Source organism: Xiphophorus couchianus, chromosome 21 (genome assembly GCF_001444195.1).
Source record: "Xiphophorus couchianus chromosome 21, X_couchianus-1.0, whole genome shotgun sequence".
NCBI lineage: Eukaryota > Metazoa > Chordata > Actinopteri > Cyprinodontiformes > Poeciliidae > Xiphophorus > Xiphophorus couchianus.
In genome coordinates, this window is record NC_040248.1 from 14,644,162 (window position 1) to 14,660,049 (window position 15,888).

Consider the following 15,888-nt stretch of genomic DNA (forward strand, 5'->3'; position numbering starts at 1 on the left):
ATTGAAATTGACATTTCCTGTCCGATTCCATTCAACAATTCATTCTTATCGTGTCTGGTAGTTGGACTTCAAGGCACAAGATCCGTTGATTTGTATTTAACTAATCGATGAGTGTCAAAGTCTCTGATAAAAGTACCCATGGCTGAAGTCCAGTAAACTGTTCTTTCTGCACTCACAAAAGCAAATGTTTCCAAAAGGTTTTAAAGCCACACCACCTTCTGATAGTTTGTCAATGGTCGACAAAGTTTTACAGTTCCAATGGGCTCTCCTTTAGGTAAAATTATTTTGCATAGTAATAGAAGGCTTGCTCGGATAAGAAAATAGACACAAACTAACAAATAGTGTCTTCTGAAAGTTAAGAAATTCAATTCCCACCAGAAAACAGTTGTAAATCACTGATGAAAATGTTTTCTGTTTGAATTATTTCAATTTGTTAAAACAAGAGTTCTGTCTGATCAGCTGAAAGACTTTCAATGGTCAGATTTCTTTTCTACACTTTTTGATAAAGTCAGTGATATGACAATAACTTCCCATAACCTCACTTCAAAATATCTGAACTACCCCTGTAAAGAACCATCAATATGGTTATAAGTGCACAAGGTATCTAGGCAAATCACTGGACTACAGCAATATGAACAACCTTAACATCTGCATCTGCAATTTGTCCTAATATTACGAGTGAGATGCACAGACAGTTGTTTTCATTAAGTTATAAAATATAGCATCTTTCTTAGGAACATTGGATACATGTGGCTCACTAAAGATATTAATTGGGTGTTGATGTACAAGAATGTGATTGTATTCATCTTTCTCTTCTCTTGTAATAAACACCATCTGCATCACATGTGGGTAGAACGAGGCTATCTTGATGTCTTTGGTTGCGGCACGTGTCGGCTTACCAAGTGATGTGCTTCTACTTATCTCTCCTCTGCAGGTGTGCCACATGAGTAATTGTCATGTAGAAGCATCTAGTCATGAAATCACAAAAAAATCCTAATATCTTGCTCCCATAGCTACAGAAGTATTCCGTGTAAGCTTCATCCTATTCAAAATAAAAGTTATGGTCAATCTCCTCCCAGCTTAAATTAACTTTAAATCAATTATTTATTTATTTATTTTTCTTTCCATGTTTCTGTTGGCTATGCTTGGTTAGATCTATGCAGGACTGCAGGTAAGCCTGTCTGTCCTGATTGAACATTCAAACATTGCAGGATGATACCTTTGTGAAAACACAACACTTAAAATCAGGTAGCAGTATACACAAATTGCCTCATTCACTCAAGCCCAAGCACAAAGTCTTGAGTACAACTCTCTTTAGAGAATTAGCTATGAACAAGCAGGACTCAAAATGCTGATCACAAACATGTATCTAGAAAGAAAGGAATGAACAGAATAAGAGCGGTATAGTCCAGTGAGCAAGTTGATTTCATTACCTGTCAAAGTGTAAAGAAAAATAAATAGTGGAACCATTTGCCAGTGGTTCCACTAAGTTTGCTTGGGCACTGATTGTTTCTGCGTGTTCATGTGTGTGTGCTTGTTAGTGCAGGGACATTACATAGTAGTATTTTGGAGGAGAAGATCTGAATGTACTAGACATCTAAAAAAGCCAGTTGCCATTAAATAGAGAGCTGAAAATGCAGTCATCATCACACAGGCATTATGAAACCACCATTGACGAACCACTCGGACTATGATTATGTTCAAGCACAGCATCGTAACCTGGTCCATTTTGCACCAATTCTTGCATTGAATGATTTGCACTTTAAGTAAGTACATTGCTCATCATTGAATTGGATTTGCTGGTGTGACACGTCTTTGGTCAGCTAAGCTACCAACTTCTAAAATGCCTCTTCTCGAGCACAATTTGCTTTCTATTGATGTTTTTTCATTACATATAATTTTCCACAGCAAAATAAACAGGCAGAACACAATTCTCCCTTAGGGGGTTAATATAAGGTGATTCAATTCAGTTCAATTCCATTTAATTTGATTGGATTTAATTTAATTCAATTATCTGTCTTCCATCTCTGTCGTGCAGCTCCTGTCACAGCTAGTTGTGCTGATTTTCTGTCTCTCGTCTCAACAACCGCCTTGTAATCACTAATCTGAAAGCATTTGTTGTTGTGCATTTAAAGCATCTATGTAGGTGTAACTACAATGACACATTTGCTGACTTATTTTGTATAATCGAGCAATTCATGCAAATTTGTCACAATATCCTAGCAAAGTATTGTTGGGATTTTCTGGAAAAATTTGTAAACAGAAATAATGAGTTCTGTCCTTATGGATCTTGTTCTACTTCACTTCCTGTCTCTGTTTCTTGCTCCAACTTTGTAGAAAACAGGCTCTGTTCTTTCCATCAAGTTTGGAACTCTGATATTTCATCTCCCTTTCCACCTCATTAGTTTACACCTGTGTTGTTTGTTTTACATGCATATATTTTCCCCACCAGTTCTTCATATTTCATTACACATCTGTGGATTTCCCTTTTTGAACAGTTTGTCACTCTACTGGCCTTTATTGGCAGTATTCTGACAGGAAATAGTCAGAGAAAGAAAGGGGTAGGGGAAGACAAAAGTAAAGGCCTTAAGCTCAGGAATTGAACCACAGATGGATGCGTCAAGGTCTAACAGCCTACACATATGGAGTGCCTACTCTACCCCACCAAACACCCTCCCCCAATCTGGATTTCTGAATTTAGTTTGTCTATAAAGAAAAGAAGCGATAAAAAAAGCCACACTGTGGTATACTGTGATATGTAAGATATTTAGTCGTTTTTAAAAACCTGACATCATTTAACACAGAGCTCAGTTCAAAAATATTTAAGTGGTTATTATAAATGTAACATGAATAGATGAAAACGGGCTTAGGACTCTACATGTTAGTCAAGTAGAGTCCTAATATTTTAGAGGTTGTCAGGGAACAGTACAATTTGAGTTTTACAAAAAACATTTTCCATTATGGAGCCAAAATAAATCACATTTACACAACAGCAAAAGAAAAAGCAACCAGCACTGGAAACTATGTATTGTGCATGCTAGACCCAAAGGAGATGGTGAAACTTTGTGAACTTTCTGGTTCAGAGGTGTATGTTCATAGACATACACTTGTACACGCATCCACATTTCTGATGCATGTAATTTATGTATTGTCACTGACTTCATAAATGTTCAAGAATAAGCTATTTTTGCCTTAATATTAGTAATCTGAAGAGGTGTAGTTGCAGAGACGGAATAAGAAGGTAAAAATATTTGCAGTTTGCATGTACATGTACATGATTCAGGAGCCTGTTATCTAACATTTGCGTTTTTGTCGCCGTAATGGTGTTATTCTAAACAAGAGACCAAAAAGCAACAAAACATTTGTGCTATATGTCATGTAAACAGAGCCTTACTAGGTAGGACTTGAGTTGTTATCTCTACATCATGGCCCTTATGTTGAAACAAGATTTTATAGCCCTGAACAGTATCGTTTTCAAATCACCCCCCAAAATCTCTAAATTCATACATTGGCAATATTTTAATAACAAGTAAAAAAGAAAAGTTGGTCTTGAAATGTTGTTTACTGTACCAGGAAATCAATTAAGAAAGGCCAACAGAGTTTATAGAGCATATCAAAAAGCTAATATATAGTACAGTACAAGAAGAATGAACAATACATTTTTGTGACTTGCTAGCTTTGTCAATTCAAGGATTTCTTCAGTATATATTCCACTTAATTAGAAAGTAATTTTTTGCCAGACCTACATGAAAGTGTATTATGGGTTAAACAAAAAGAGTATATAGTATTTTATAGCTCTAACAACCTATAATTTTGAATGTTTTATTTTTATAATCAAAAATCTAAATACATTTACATAACCCCACAATCTTCCATTCATTATACTAGATCAATTTACGTAACATAAGCCATTAGATTTCTGAAGTTTTTGGAAATACACAATAACTTTACAGCCAATTAGATGCAGGAAAGCTAAATAAAACACAACAGCAGCAAAAGAAACAGAAGAAAATGGTGTTTAACTTACTGCAATTTATAGTTACTTTCAACTTTGAATTTAGCGCCGGAGCTAGACACTGCAACAGTAAATCTGTTTAATTTGATGGTTTTGGAATATAAAAAGTACTACATGTTTTTCCGCATATGTAAAATATGTGTGTCAGAAAGGGCAACTTCTGTGTTTTCTTTGTAACTAATTAATCCTTCAGAGAGATGAGAACTGTATGTATTAATTATTCACTGATATACCCAGTGGAACAGCTGCTGCCCACATACTAAAGCATCTAAAGAGACACAAGAATAGTTTTTAAAGGTACATAAAGTTATAAAGTGCATATAAAAAAAACTACGTAAATTATATTACTGCTTAAATGATACATTTTTATGTTCAAATGACTGAAAAGTCTGGTTATTTGATTTATAACAAGGAACAAGTGAGTAAAACAATTAATGTCAAAAAGAAGATTAATTTATTAAACACTAATGAGTTAAGCCTATATGTTCATTTAAAACTCAAGTGAGAGATCAAAGTCATTAGAGTCCGACAGTCTAAAGTGCAAAGTAAGGTTCTGTATGTTCAGGTATTAGGGCAAGCAAATTATAACAATATCCATTGGCAAATGTCAACCTATTCCCTAATGATAGAGAGATAGCTTTACACATGATAGAAGGAAACGAACGGTGAAACTGATAGGGAAGAAGGAGGAACAAAAAGAAAAGAAACAGATAATGGGAAACACAAGAAGAAAGGAGGTGAAAAAAAGATGAAAACTAAGGAATCTGACTGACAACTAGATCTCCTCTTCCAGGAAGGGCGAGGCAAATAAGTAAGATATGGGGAAAAGGGCAAAAAAAAGCTGTGTGAGTGGGCTGCCAGAAACTACAACTTGGACAGCTTATTTAATGGCCTCATCAGTGAGACATGTCTGGTGAAAAAGACAGTTTAGAGACAAAAACTTTCACTCTGCCCAGGGAGAATTACATGATATTTTCAAGATTATTTGTTGTCAGTGAAGAGGCTGTTGTGAAACCAAATTTGGGAATGATATTTCACAGAGACACAGATTTGGACAGCGCAATATGTGGTCCCACTGCCACGTTGTCAATTTCGAAATGAAAATCAAGATGAAACCAAAAGGAAATTCATACTTACAATCATGATAAAAACAAATGTAAATGGCTTACTTTATATACATTATATATATATATATTTTGTTTGTTTGTTTTTGGTTTTTTTTTTTTGCAAAGAAAAATTTAGAGAAGATGTTAAAAAATATTACATTATGTTATACAATATAACATTACAATTATGAACATGTTTGCAACAGGTTTGTGACGGATGAGCCGTCACGAGCCGGGATTTAGTTATGAGTCCGTGTCAGCATGCGAGCACGCCCGCACACCCCTACGCACAAACACATACACAATCGCTAACTTACTTTTTGTTGCAGTGTAAGCTTCATCGTGGGTGCACACGCGGTGTTCCTGCTTCAGTCAACATATTCATCCTAACCTGTTATTTTCAGCTTCAAACATTTTCCCGGTTCTGTTTTCAAGCAGGGTTGTTTCCGGATTATGGCGCGCCAGAAGAGTCACATGATTACGTAGTGAGTGTTTTCTATTAAATTGAGTATTGTATTTTTGATTACAAGTTTATTATTATTTTTTCTCTCTCATTATTATTATTATTATTATGTATACTTTAAGAGTTTATTTGAGTTAGAAGTAATTGCTTCTTTTTTTTTTTTTGCTTGATTTTCTGTGGGCGGAGCCTGTGGCTTTAAAAGCAGGGCTCTGCTCCACAGGGAGTCAGCCTGTGGTTAGACTGCCAACAAGTCATGCTGAAGGTGATGATTTTAACCTGCCTTGGACGCACTTTGTATATATTCTGCACCTGCTATCTTTATTCATGTGAAGAAAAGCATAATAAATTTCACTGAACTGATCTCTGGCCTTGGCAAGTCATTTGTGGTTGTCCGAGTCATAATAGAACCCCGTCGCAAGGTTGTTCTGATTTTTATCTGAAAACAAATGTAAATGAAGTTTTGAAAACAAGGTTGAAGGCATTCAACAAGCAATGCCTTCAACCTATGGTAAAACTTTGCCTGTTAAGCGCAAAAAGACATAAAATTTATTTTTTATTATATATTTTTTTCAAACAGTGAATGACAGCAGTAGCTTCTTCAATTTCAGGTCCTGGATGTTAGGATTATTTGGAATCTGGGACTCAGATTTCTGCTTTTATGAACTTACATTTTATTTTGGGAGGCTTATTTTGCAGATTATTTCTGAAAGCAGAAACAGCAGCTAGAAGCCAAGTATGTTCTCACAGTTTAAAGCAGCTTTTCAATAATTATTTCTCAACAGCCTCCCCTCTGTACTAAGAACACATGCAATGCAATGTATATGTATTCACACCAAAAAGGAAACCATGCTGTTTTATAGCTTCTTTATCTGTATTATAGTCTTGATATTAACTATTCTATTTTTTGCTTTCTAGGGGTCAGTGGTCATTATCTAGCAGTTGCTGCACGCTTGCTATTTATGGTGTTTTTATTTTAGTTCAGTTCTCTGAAGGTCATTGGTCATTTTGAACACATCTGCTTATTCCCACAGTACAACATTTCTGTCAAAATACTTTTTTTTTCTTTCACTGAATCATGTTGAAAACAGTGTGCTCCTTCAAGTTGATGTTTTCTATACTGAACACTTCAATAAGTTGTCTGTAATAAGAGACTTCAAAGTATGTTGAAAATCTGCGTATAAAGAAACAAGCATGAAACTAAACGCCACCCGCCTTGTTGCCACCAGTGTGTCTTTTTACTAACTTCTGTCCAATTTGAACACGATTAAATTAGGATGCCGCATCTTTCTGTTGCCCTCATTCAAAAAGGGATAATTAACAGGCGATTCATTTTTTTTGTTTTTATCAAAAATGTGCCCAATACACTTTATATCACATATTCTTTGAAATCACTAATTCTAACATGCAATGCAATAAAATTTTACTTAGACCTGTCCAACTCCAGAGGTTGAGGTTTACACTGACCCACACATTTGATAATAATCTCATATTATACACTTTTTGTCTTACTTATTCTTATGAAAGCATCACACCTCCATTAATCTGTCTATGCCACTTGATGATTTTGAGTCTATACTGATTTTAGAATTCAGGCTTGTAAAACAGCAAAACAAAATTCTTTTAAATCTTTAAAACAAATATATCGGTGGTATCTCAACATATCTTTCTCTTGCCTTAAAACAAATTCTGTGGCAAAAAGCTCCTTATTTTTGTGGAGCCAAAGACAGAGACTGAGAGTGGTACAAGTGGCCATTATCTAATTAGCAAGAAGCCAATTTTACCTCTTGTCTTACCCACCTGGAACTGTGTGATAGCAGCTCCCCTGTGGACTTCCTAAAGAGCTACTGTAAAGGACACAAATTACCAGATGTTTTGAAGCATTAACTAGGCCTGTCTAATTTGCATAACAGACAGTTGTTCTTATCATTGCCAGAATCATAAGTCTAAACCAAGTTGCTAAATGGGAAACAGATATCTTGTCTCTTGAAGGAAAGATAATATGTTTTCCTGATAGATTGATTTGATTAAGACATGTACAGTATATTACTGATGCCTACAAACAGACTTGTATACTTAATATTTGTTCATAATACCATGTATATGAGGTATGAAAACTGCCAAAAACAACTGTAAGCCATAATTTTGTCAAAAAGATTAAATATAATTTGTTTTTTGTATCAGCTTAGAATTAACAACATTGCAACGCAACTAAAGTGACAATTGTTCCAAACTTCTGAAAAACAGGATTCTGAAAATATTCAAAAAGCTTCTGTATTAGTTTGTGTGTGAAATGTGAACCAAACATCGTTATTTCAGTTAAAAATGCTAATTTCTAAAATGAATAAAACTGCTTCTTGAAGTTCAAATGAAGTAAAATGCCAAAAGCGTTAATATAAATAGCAAACGTTGCTCTGGTTGGCGACTTTGAAGCTCAGGAGTTTCCATTGTCTATGAACACAGTGAAGTGCATCCTAAAGAGAGCAGCCTAAAGCTAATTTCTGAAATCAAAGGAAAATAGTTGACATTGGCCATTTCCTATTAATTAATCTAATAGTCAGGGCTTTTCCAAACGCAGTGTATTCATATACTTGAAACAAATAGGAAATAGGTGTGAAGATTTTGTGACTGTTTTTTTTTTATATAACTTGTTACACTTGCAGTAATTATATATTTAAATATATGTTGTGAAAATCCCAAAGCCCATGTCAAAGTTGTGTAATTATCCATTATGTGTCATGTCGATAATTAAATACTGCTTGTATTTTCACCAAAAAAGTTTCATTGCACACCTTTGTGCTGCAGTGGGACTTAAATACTATATCATCTCAAACTCAGGCTGGGAACACGTTCAATTTTAATTTACTCACTTATTCATTGCAAATTAAATTTTTGTCACTCCACAGGAAAGTGCTAACTTTTCAAAAATAGTAAAATCTGGTATATCATATTTTTCTCCACATATTTTTTTTTTCTTGTTTTTTTGTATGGCACGCAGATTCATCAAGTCAGATCAACATCAAAACTAAGACATCTGATTAAGTACAAGCGATGTGCAATTCAGTATCCATGGAGACCACAATGATGTCGTGACGTGAGATATGCATGTTCAAGCCACCAAAGATGAATAGATCTCAATTATTCAACACAAGATTGAGCACTTACTGAAAGCGTCAACTGTTATCAGTTTTGAAGGCTGTTGGTATTAAATAATATGAGCAGTCATACCAATAACAAGTAGTTATTGGGGCCAAAGTCAGTGTTTTTTTTTCAATATCATCATTTAAAAACTAATGGGTAAAAGTAGATTACATCATTTTGACGCCGTCTGTGCAGTATAATACAATCTCTGACAGAGATCTGCAGATGACCAGCCAATTAAACAATTAGCGTCTGACTTCAAACAAGCCCCTGAATGGAAACAGGCCCTGCAGCGCAAAAGGAGCTTTACATTTAGAGAGGTAACTCAGTGTGTTTATGTTCAGTTAATTTTAACCAATCTCAATTTAAATGTTATGCAATCATCAAACCAGTAAAGAGTGAACTGGAAAGACTGTATTCATCAAAATATAAGTCAGGAATATTTAAAACTATCTAATATTCAGCTTTCAAGAGGATGACAAATTTCATGAGATGTTATAGATTTTGACAAGATTTTTACAGTTTATGGTTTTATTTACCATACATATAAGTTCTTGTTGAACATCTTTTCCGCTATTCCTGTCTTTAATGGATGTTAGATTTAAAACACAAGATTGAGCACTTACTGATAGCATTAACTGTTATCAGTTTGGAAGGCTGTTGATAGCCAGACATTGATTGGTGTGCAGATCAGCGGCATCTGTTGCCTTGGTTTAATTGCAATTTTTTAAATTAATGTCAGTCAAATGTAGTCTATGGCAACAAAACTGGTACATTCATCACCGCTCTCGGCTCACAAAACCCAACAGTATATCAAATTTCAATTCAACCTCATCACATTTATTTGTTTCAGCTTTTTGTGTTTGCAATGAGGTGAATGTAAAAACTAAAGTTTCCAACCTCCTCTAAAATAAAGGTGATTGGTGTAACTTCTATTTATTTACCTATCAACTGAAACAGTGGATATAAAAATGTATTTGTGTAATAGATGTGGTTAATGTGTTTGTGTCTTGTAATGTATTTTGCCTGGAGCTAAAAGTAACATTTATTATCTCTAAACACTTTTCCACTTCCACCACTTCTTTACATCTATTTTTTTCTGCCTTGAGAAATGACTGCTAAAATGTTATTAGAATATTTTACTTCTTCACAAATAATTCTTCTGGAGAAAAAATATTTCAATGTTGTTACACTCTCACACTGATTTACTTTTTTTTCCTGCACTTTCAACTAAATCCCAGTTGCTAATCACACCACCTCTAGGCATGTTTGGGTGTTGTGTGACTGAAAATAGAAATACATTTTTTAAAACGTAATTTTCATGTCTTGAAACATCACTCATTATTGTCAATAAATCTAAATTTGAGCCAAATTGAGAAGAGGTAAAGAACTGACAGATATAGAACACATTCTTACGCAGAAATTACCTTCACCCTCAAACACTGTATAAAAATGTAAAAAATAAAGGGACACAAAATGTTAGAATTACAGAAAGTAAATAAAGATTTGCAAGGTGCTGCTTTAAAAATCAAACACAACAGAAAAAAAACATGAGTGCCTTTCAGGCATATTGTTTTTGAGGATAATTTCCAGGTCTTATTTTTCTGAAGTATTATTTAGACACACTTGTTCACAAATTAGTGTAGCCTTCAATACAAAAAAATGCTCTATTAGATAAATATACATTTCTCAACATGTTTAGGGCCAAAAGCCAATTTCACCAGTATAACTACTGACAATGAAAAACAACATTTCATGCCAAATAGACTATTTACATATGGACCATGTAAAATAATCCACTTTGTTTTTTGTGTTGCAAAGACAATAATGACTCATGCCCAAGACTTAATTTTATTATGGATACTCAAATTACAGTTGAGTGTGTCTTTGTTCAACTCGATCACTTGTGGTCAGTGCATGCTAATAGTCTGTAGCATGTGTCGTGGTTCTGCCACCGTATATGGCAGAAGAAAAACTTAATTATGTGTATTTAAGTTATTGACAAAATTTAAAGTATAAAGTATGCTCTGATGGCATAATCTGATAAACTGGACTGAAGGATTTGATAATCAGGATCTGACATTTACATACCAGCATCTTAGAGTAAGATGCAATTCACCACAACGCAGTAAAACATCTTTTTATATTTTCCCATCCTTTTTTGAATTTTGATTTTTCTGAGGTTGTTAAGTACTTCCTGTTATGCTTTTTTCTCCGTTTTTCAGACCTTAGGATTTGTGAACCTTTTGTGTTGTAAAATTGGTCCAGTCTTGTTAGAGCAAAAGCCCTTTGGTCTTCTGAATAAGTTGATCAATTATTCATCAGGGTAACTAAAGAGGCGCTTACAATGACTCCTTTTATAGGTCAATGGTAATCAGTGGATCCTCAAGCTCATTCAAGGGAGGTCTGTGGTGACAGGATGCCCTCCTGGCAGGACTCCTCAGGTGTTTTTGATGTGCTTTTTGAAGAGAGAGGCACTGTGGTTCTGCTTTTTAATATTTTGCATTCTATTTGAGGAAACTATGGGAACAGCTGGATGTACCTGCATGGATTTGAAAATAAACATGCAATTTTGAGATAAGAAAATTTAATTGATTATGGCATTTCTGGAAAATTGAGGTTATTGAACATGTGTGTAAGCACACTGCTGTAAAAAAGATTTTTTCATTCTCAAAATCACGTCTCCAAAAGAGTCAAATCAATATCTATAAAATTGACCAAGATAAGAGACCCAGATATATCTTTTAAAATTGACACTCCATTTGTATATTACGATTATCATTTGAGAGATGTCTGTCTATTTTCATTTATTTAATAAAAAAAATGGAATATCAAATTCTGCCAACTGTATGAATTAGCAAAGTGTATAAATTATTTTGTACTTATGTGTAATGAAACAGCAGTAGTTTAGAATCAAAGACACAAAGTTTCCTTGTTTTGATAGCAATAAGTAGAAAATGCTATCAATGGTATAGCATTTTGTTCCATTATTACATCCAAGAAGGTCATTTCTAAGCTACAGACACATAAAGACTAATTTCTTTCCCCCTGAAACATGAAATACATGTTGTTGTTGCGCACTAGTAATAACCACTTTCTTCTTCTTAATCACCAGTATATTATTTTATGCATAAAACTGGAACAATCTCAACATGCCAGTTTGCACGACAATATACAAATTTTATTTGATGTAATTTAGTGAAAGCAATGATCTAAAACTACACAAATAAAAAAAAATCATCTTCCTGGAATCATACTTTATTTTTATAAACATTATTGTAGTATTTCTAATAATATACTGTCACAAAGCATAGTGTATCTCACACAGAGCACTTTAAATATGTTGTGTTATTATTTGCTGTTCTCTTCAACACCACAGTGGGAGGTTGAGGTAAATTTGAGTCTGCATTTTGCTTTGAGTATAATTTCTATAAATCTTCTAAATATGACACTAGGTGAGCCTCTTTTTAAAAAGATCTTACTAAAGTCATCTCTGCCTTTTGCCAGTCTGAGTCAGAGTAGTTCATTGAATGTTAGAATATTAAGTTAGTTCTTCAGCAATAGATAACCTGGAGATCCTCGCATTGGTAAAATTCCATTAAGCATTTATAGTGGAACACAGTTATCACTTATACTTCTCTGACTCAAAGATATCTTTACTTGTACTGATCTGTTTAGAGCTATGTGATTCTTTCTAAATGATACACTTTACCTTTGACGCATTGCAGGTATGTGTGGTTCGCCGTAAAGGCAGCCAAATTAAGTTTCAATCTTTCAGTGATTTGAGATATTTTTTTCATATATGATCAAAAAAGTGTTTGTGTATTATTATGTATTATTACGTGCATGTTATGCAGTCTAACAGATATTGTAAAGTGAAGTATGAAATAACTTGACAATAAAATGTCTGTTTATTTGACATGCAGCTGAAATGTGGCATGAAAAAGAAAATAATAAATTAAGTAAACAAATTTGGACAGCACTCCAGAGACATTAAGTGTTGCAGACAATAAATTATGCATTTTAGAATGATCATTGATCAAAATAATTTTCTGTAGAATGATGTCCCAAATGTGCAACATATCCTTGCAACTTATTTAGCAACCATTTATGATCATATTTTCTTTATGCTAATATAACAAAACAAAATGAAAGCTGAAAATAACCTTTCATTATATAAGTTAATTTAATTTTGTTCATAATTACTTAGAGTTGTTAGACATTTCCTTCATGTTTCCAAGTGTTGTTATTAAGGAGTGTTTCTCTAGCCAAGAACCCTCAGAAATGTAACATTTTTGTCTCTGTTTCAGTTGTATTAAGCCTTTAAAGTAAGGTCCATCATGGCCAGAAATTGAAATGGATAATCAGTATTTGTAGAAACTAAATTATTTTACCAGAACAAATACATAGGTTTAGAACAAATAAATCCCTTTAGGTCGCATTATTACTACAGTCTCTCATTTCTTATAGTTACACACCCTATGATATAGGAGGTTTAAGTTGTTAATTTAAGCATTTTTGCACTATGTTGCAAACACACATTTCCCATGAAGAGACACTAAGACATAAGAACTCACTTTACAAGCTCAGCCTCTTCCATATCACAGTGCCGAAGAAGTGCATCATGATACTCCATGTGTGAAATTATTTCTGGTACATTATAAATATCGATGGATATTAAATCCAATGCAATCCATATTTGTGCTGGCCTATCAATAGATATATGTAAAAGGCTAAATATTCCACAAAAATACATTGGTAAAGTTTGCTTACTAAATGTGTGATTGAAGGAGTACAAAACCATTTCAGCTGTCTAGAATTGGTCCCTTTGATTGTTCTATACATGTGCTTTCAATCAGAATAAACACTTTTTTAGAACCCCTGAAAAATAGAAATGATGATGATGCTTTATTTCAAAACATGTGGACAAATATCAGCAGAGAGAGAAAAAAATATAGTTATTTAACATTAAAGATACCTTCAGATTGTGCTTTTCAGTCTAGAATGCAGAATCCAATATTTTCCATGTCATAAATATACATCTATATTACTTGCCTTTCATGTAAGCTATTAATTTTACACTTTCAAAAATGTGCTCTATAATAAAACTATTGTGCAGTCTACAGAATCTACCCTATGTACAAGCAAAAACTAACCTCTTTCTATTCTATGCAACACATTATGTTGGACATTATATATAAACAACACATCCAGTCATGTGCAATGTAAAGCACAACTACCACATTACCAAACAGTAAGTCACCAGATTCCCCTTTACGTGTCCTCATCCATAGTGTTCCATAAAATCCCTCCTCTATGCACCTTGTCCTCATTGCATGGGTTTTATGTTTTCTAAACTTCAGCTACCCCCTTAACTTGTGACATGGAAAATAACATAAACTACTTTAAAACACAGAATAATACAAAAAATATGCTTCATTTTCAATTCCCCAATGTGAAGACCTCAGCTACGGTCTAAACAATAGCAATATTTGAATTGGCTTTTGGCATGGTTTGGGCAGACCCTGCTTACTTCGTCTGTACAAGTTTAGAAAAAAAAATTGTGAGAACCTTACACTGCACTCCTGTGTGCTCATAAAGATGATTTGATGCCAGTATGGCAACTGCAGCCCATAATATCACACTCATCACTGCCCTCCACCCCTTTATCAGTGTTAGACTCCACCATGCTGAGAAACAATATGTTCTGACTGGCAGTAAAAGATGAGAGTTGTGAAGAGGGGGGTCTTGAAGGGAGAAACAAAACAACATTTGTGACATGTGTGCTGAAATCTCATATACATGCACCATTGCAGACAAAAAGGTCTGCAATGACCATATATTCTGTTAACTGCTAGGGTCCAATATGTTCAGTTTGCCCTACAGTTAAAATCTGAAGGGAAGCAACACACACAAAAATACTGGCAGGCTGGTCACAGCATGAAAACAGAGTAGGGTGGCACAGACTTTGGGCTCAAGCATTAGAAATTCAAGAAATTTCCAATAAGCAGAAATAGAATCTTGGAATAAGGGTTCAATCAGTGACATGCATTAATTTTGGCAATTTCCCATTCAAATTCTCAGAAGCGATGTTGGTGAGGCAGCAGCGAGCTGAGCCTTGGATTGCGCTACCTCTTGCTAACTGCACTGGCTGTCATTCAATGGAAGAATGTCCCTCCTGTCTGTATGTCGCCAATAAAATGGTTAAATTATTTTTTTATATATGAACCGATTTGTTCTGTTCTTTGTGTGGGAAATATTTGAGTGTTTTTTGGTGTTGAATCCTGACAGTTGCTGTGGCAATGAGTCTGTGTGTAGCTTTGCCGATCCAAAGAGCGAGAAAGAAGTGGTTTCGAGTTGTACTTCGTTTTTTGCCTTTGCTGTGGAGCATAGCATTAAATTAATAATACCTACATTTCCAAGTTTTTTGTTGAAATTGTTCTACGGTCAAATATAAAAGAATAGTCTTTTTGTTGTCCAGCATTGTGCGCATGTGCAAAATTTTTGTATGTAAACAATAAAATGCAAGGTGTCTGTATTTGTAAATCTGATTAAGTCAGTGCCTCACCACCGATGAACCTCACCACATGTCACTGGTTTTAATGGTAATTTGTAGCATAGCAAATGTTAAGAAACATTTTCCATCCATCCATCCATCCATACATAAGAATTTCCTTCAATCTGAATGAACATGCTTTTCCGTAAAATAAGAATTCCTCCCACTTCTGAGTTTTTGCCTCTGTAACAACACATATCCACCCAGCATCTGTCTGATGATTCAAGATTTAGGAGGGAAAACTTTCCAACAAGGATTATTCCAGCTACTGCTTTGCCAGGCAACGATGTTCTTCAGCTCCTGGAAGCCATATCTGCAATGGATGCTTTGAACATAGACCATTGGAAATGTATCTGGCCAACCTCCCTGTTTTTCTTCCAAAGGTCTGAACTGAAGATCAAGATGTTCTCCTGCCAGATGTTCTAAAGGCTCTTTTCCACTAGAGCGCCTTTAACCAGTATGGTCCCAAACTGTCCCAGCCAGATTCATCTTCCTATAGATCCAGCACGGCTCCAATCCAAAAATTTGTACAACATTCAGTTTCAACACAAAGCAGCTAAAAAAAACAACAAAAAAAAATGTGAAGATCTGCTAAACCTGCACACAAAGA

The 15,888-nt window shown here is 34.5% G+C and overlaps 1 protein-coding gene across 2 annotated transcripts in view; it reads right to left on the minus strand.

Moving 5' to 3' along the window:
• cntnap2a (contactin associated protein 2a) overlaps positions 1–15,888 on the minus strand; it is a 286,799-nt gene that overhangs the window by 190,670 nt on the left and 80,241 nt on the right. The window lies entirely within an intron of this gene.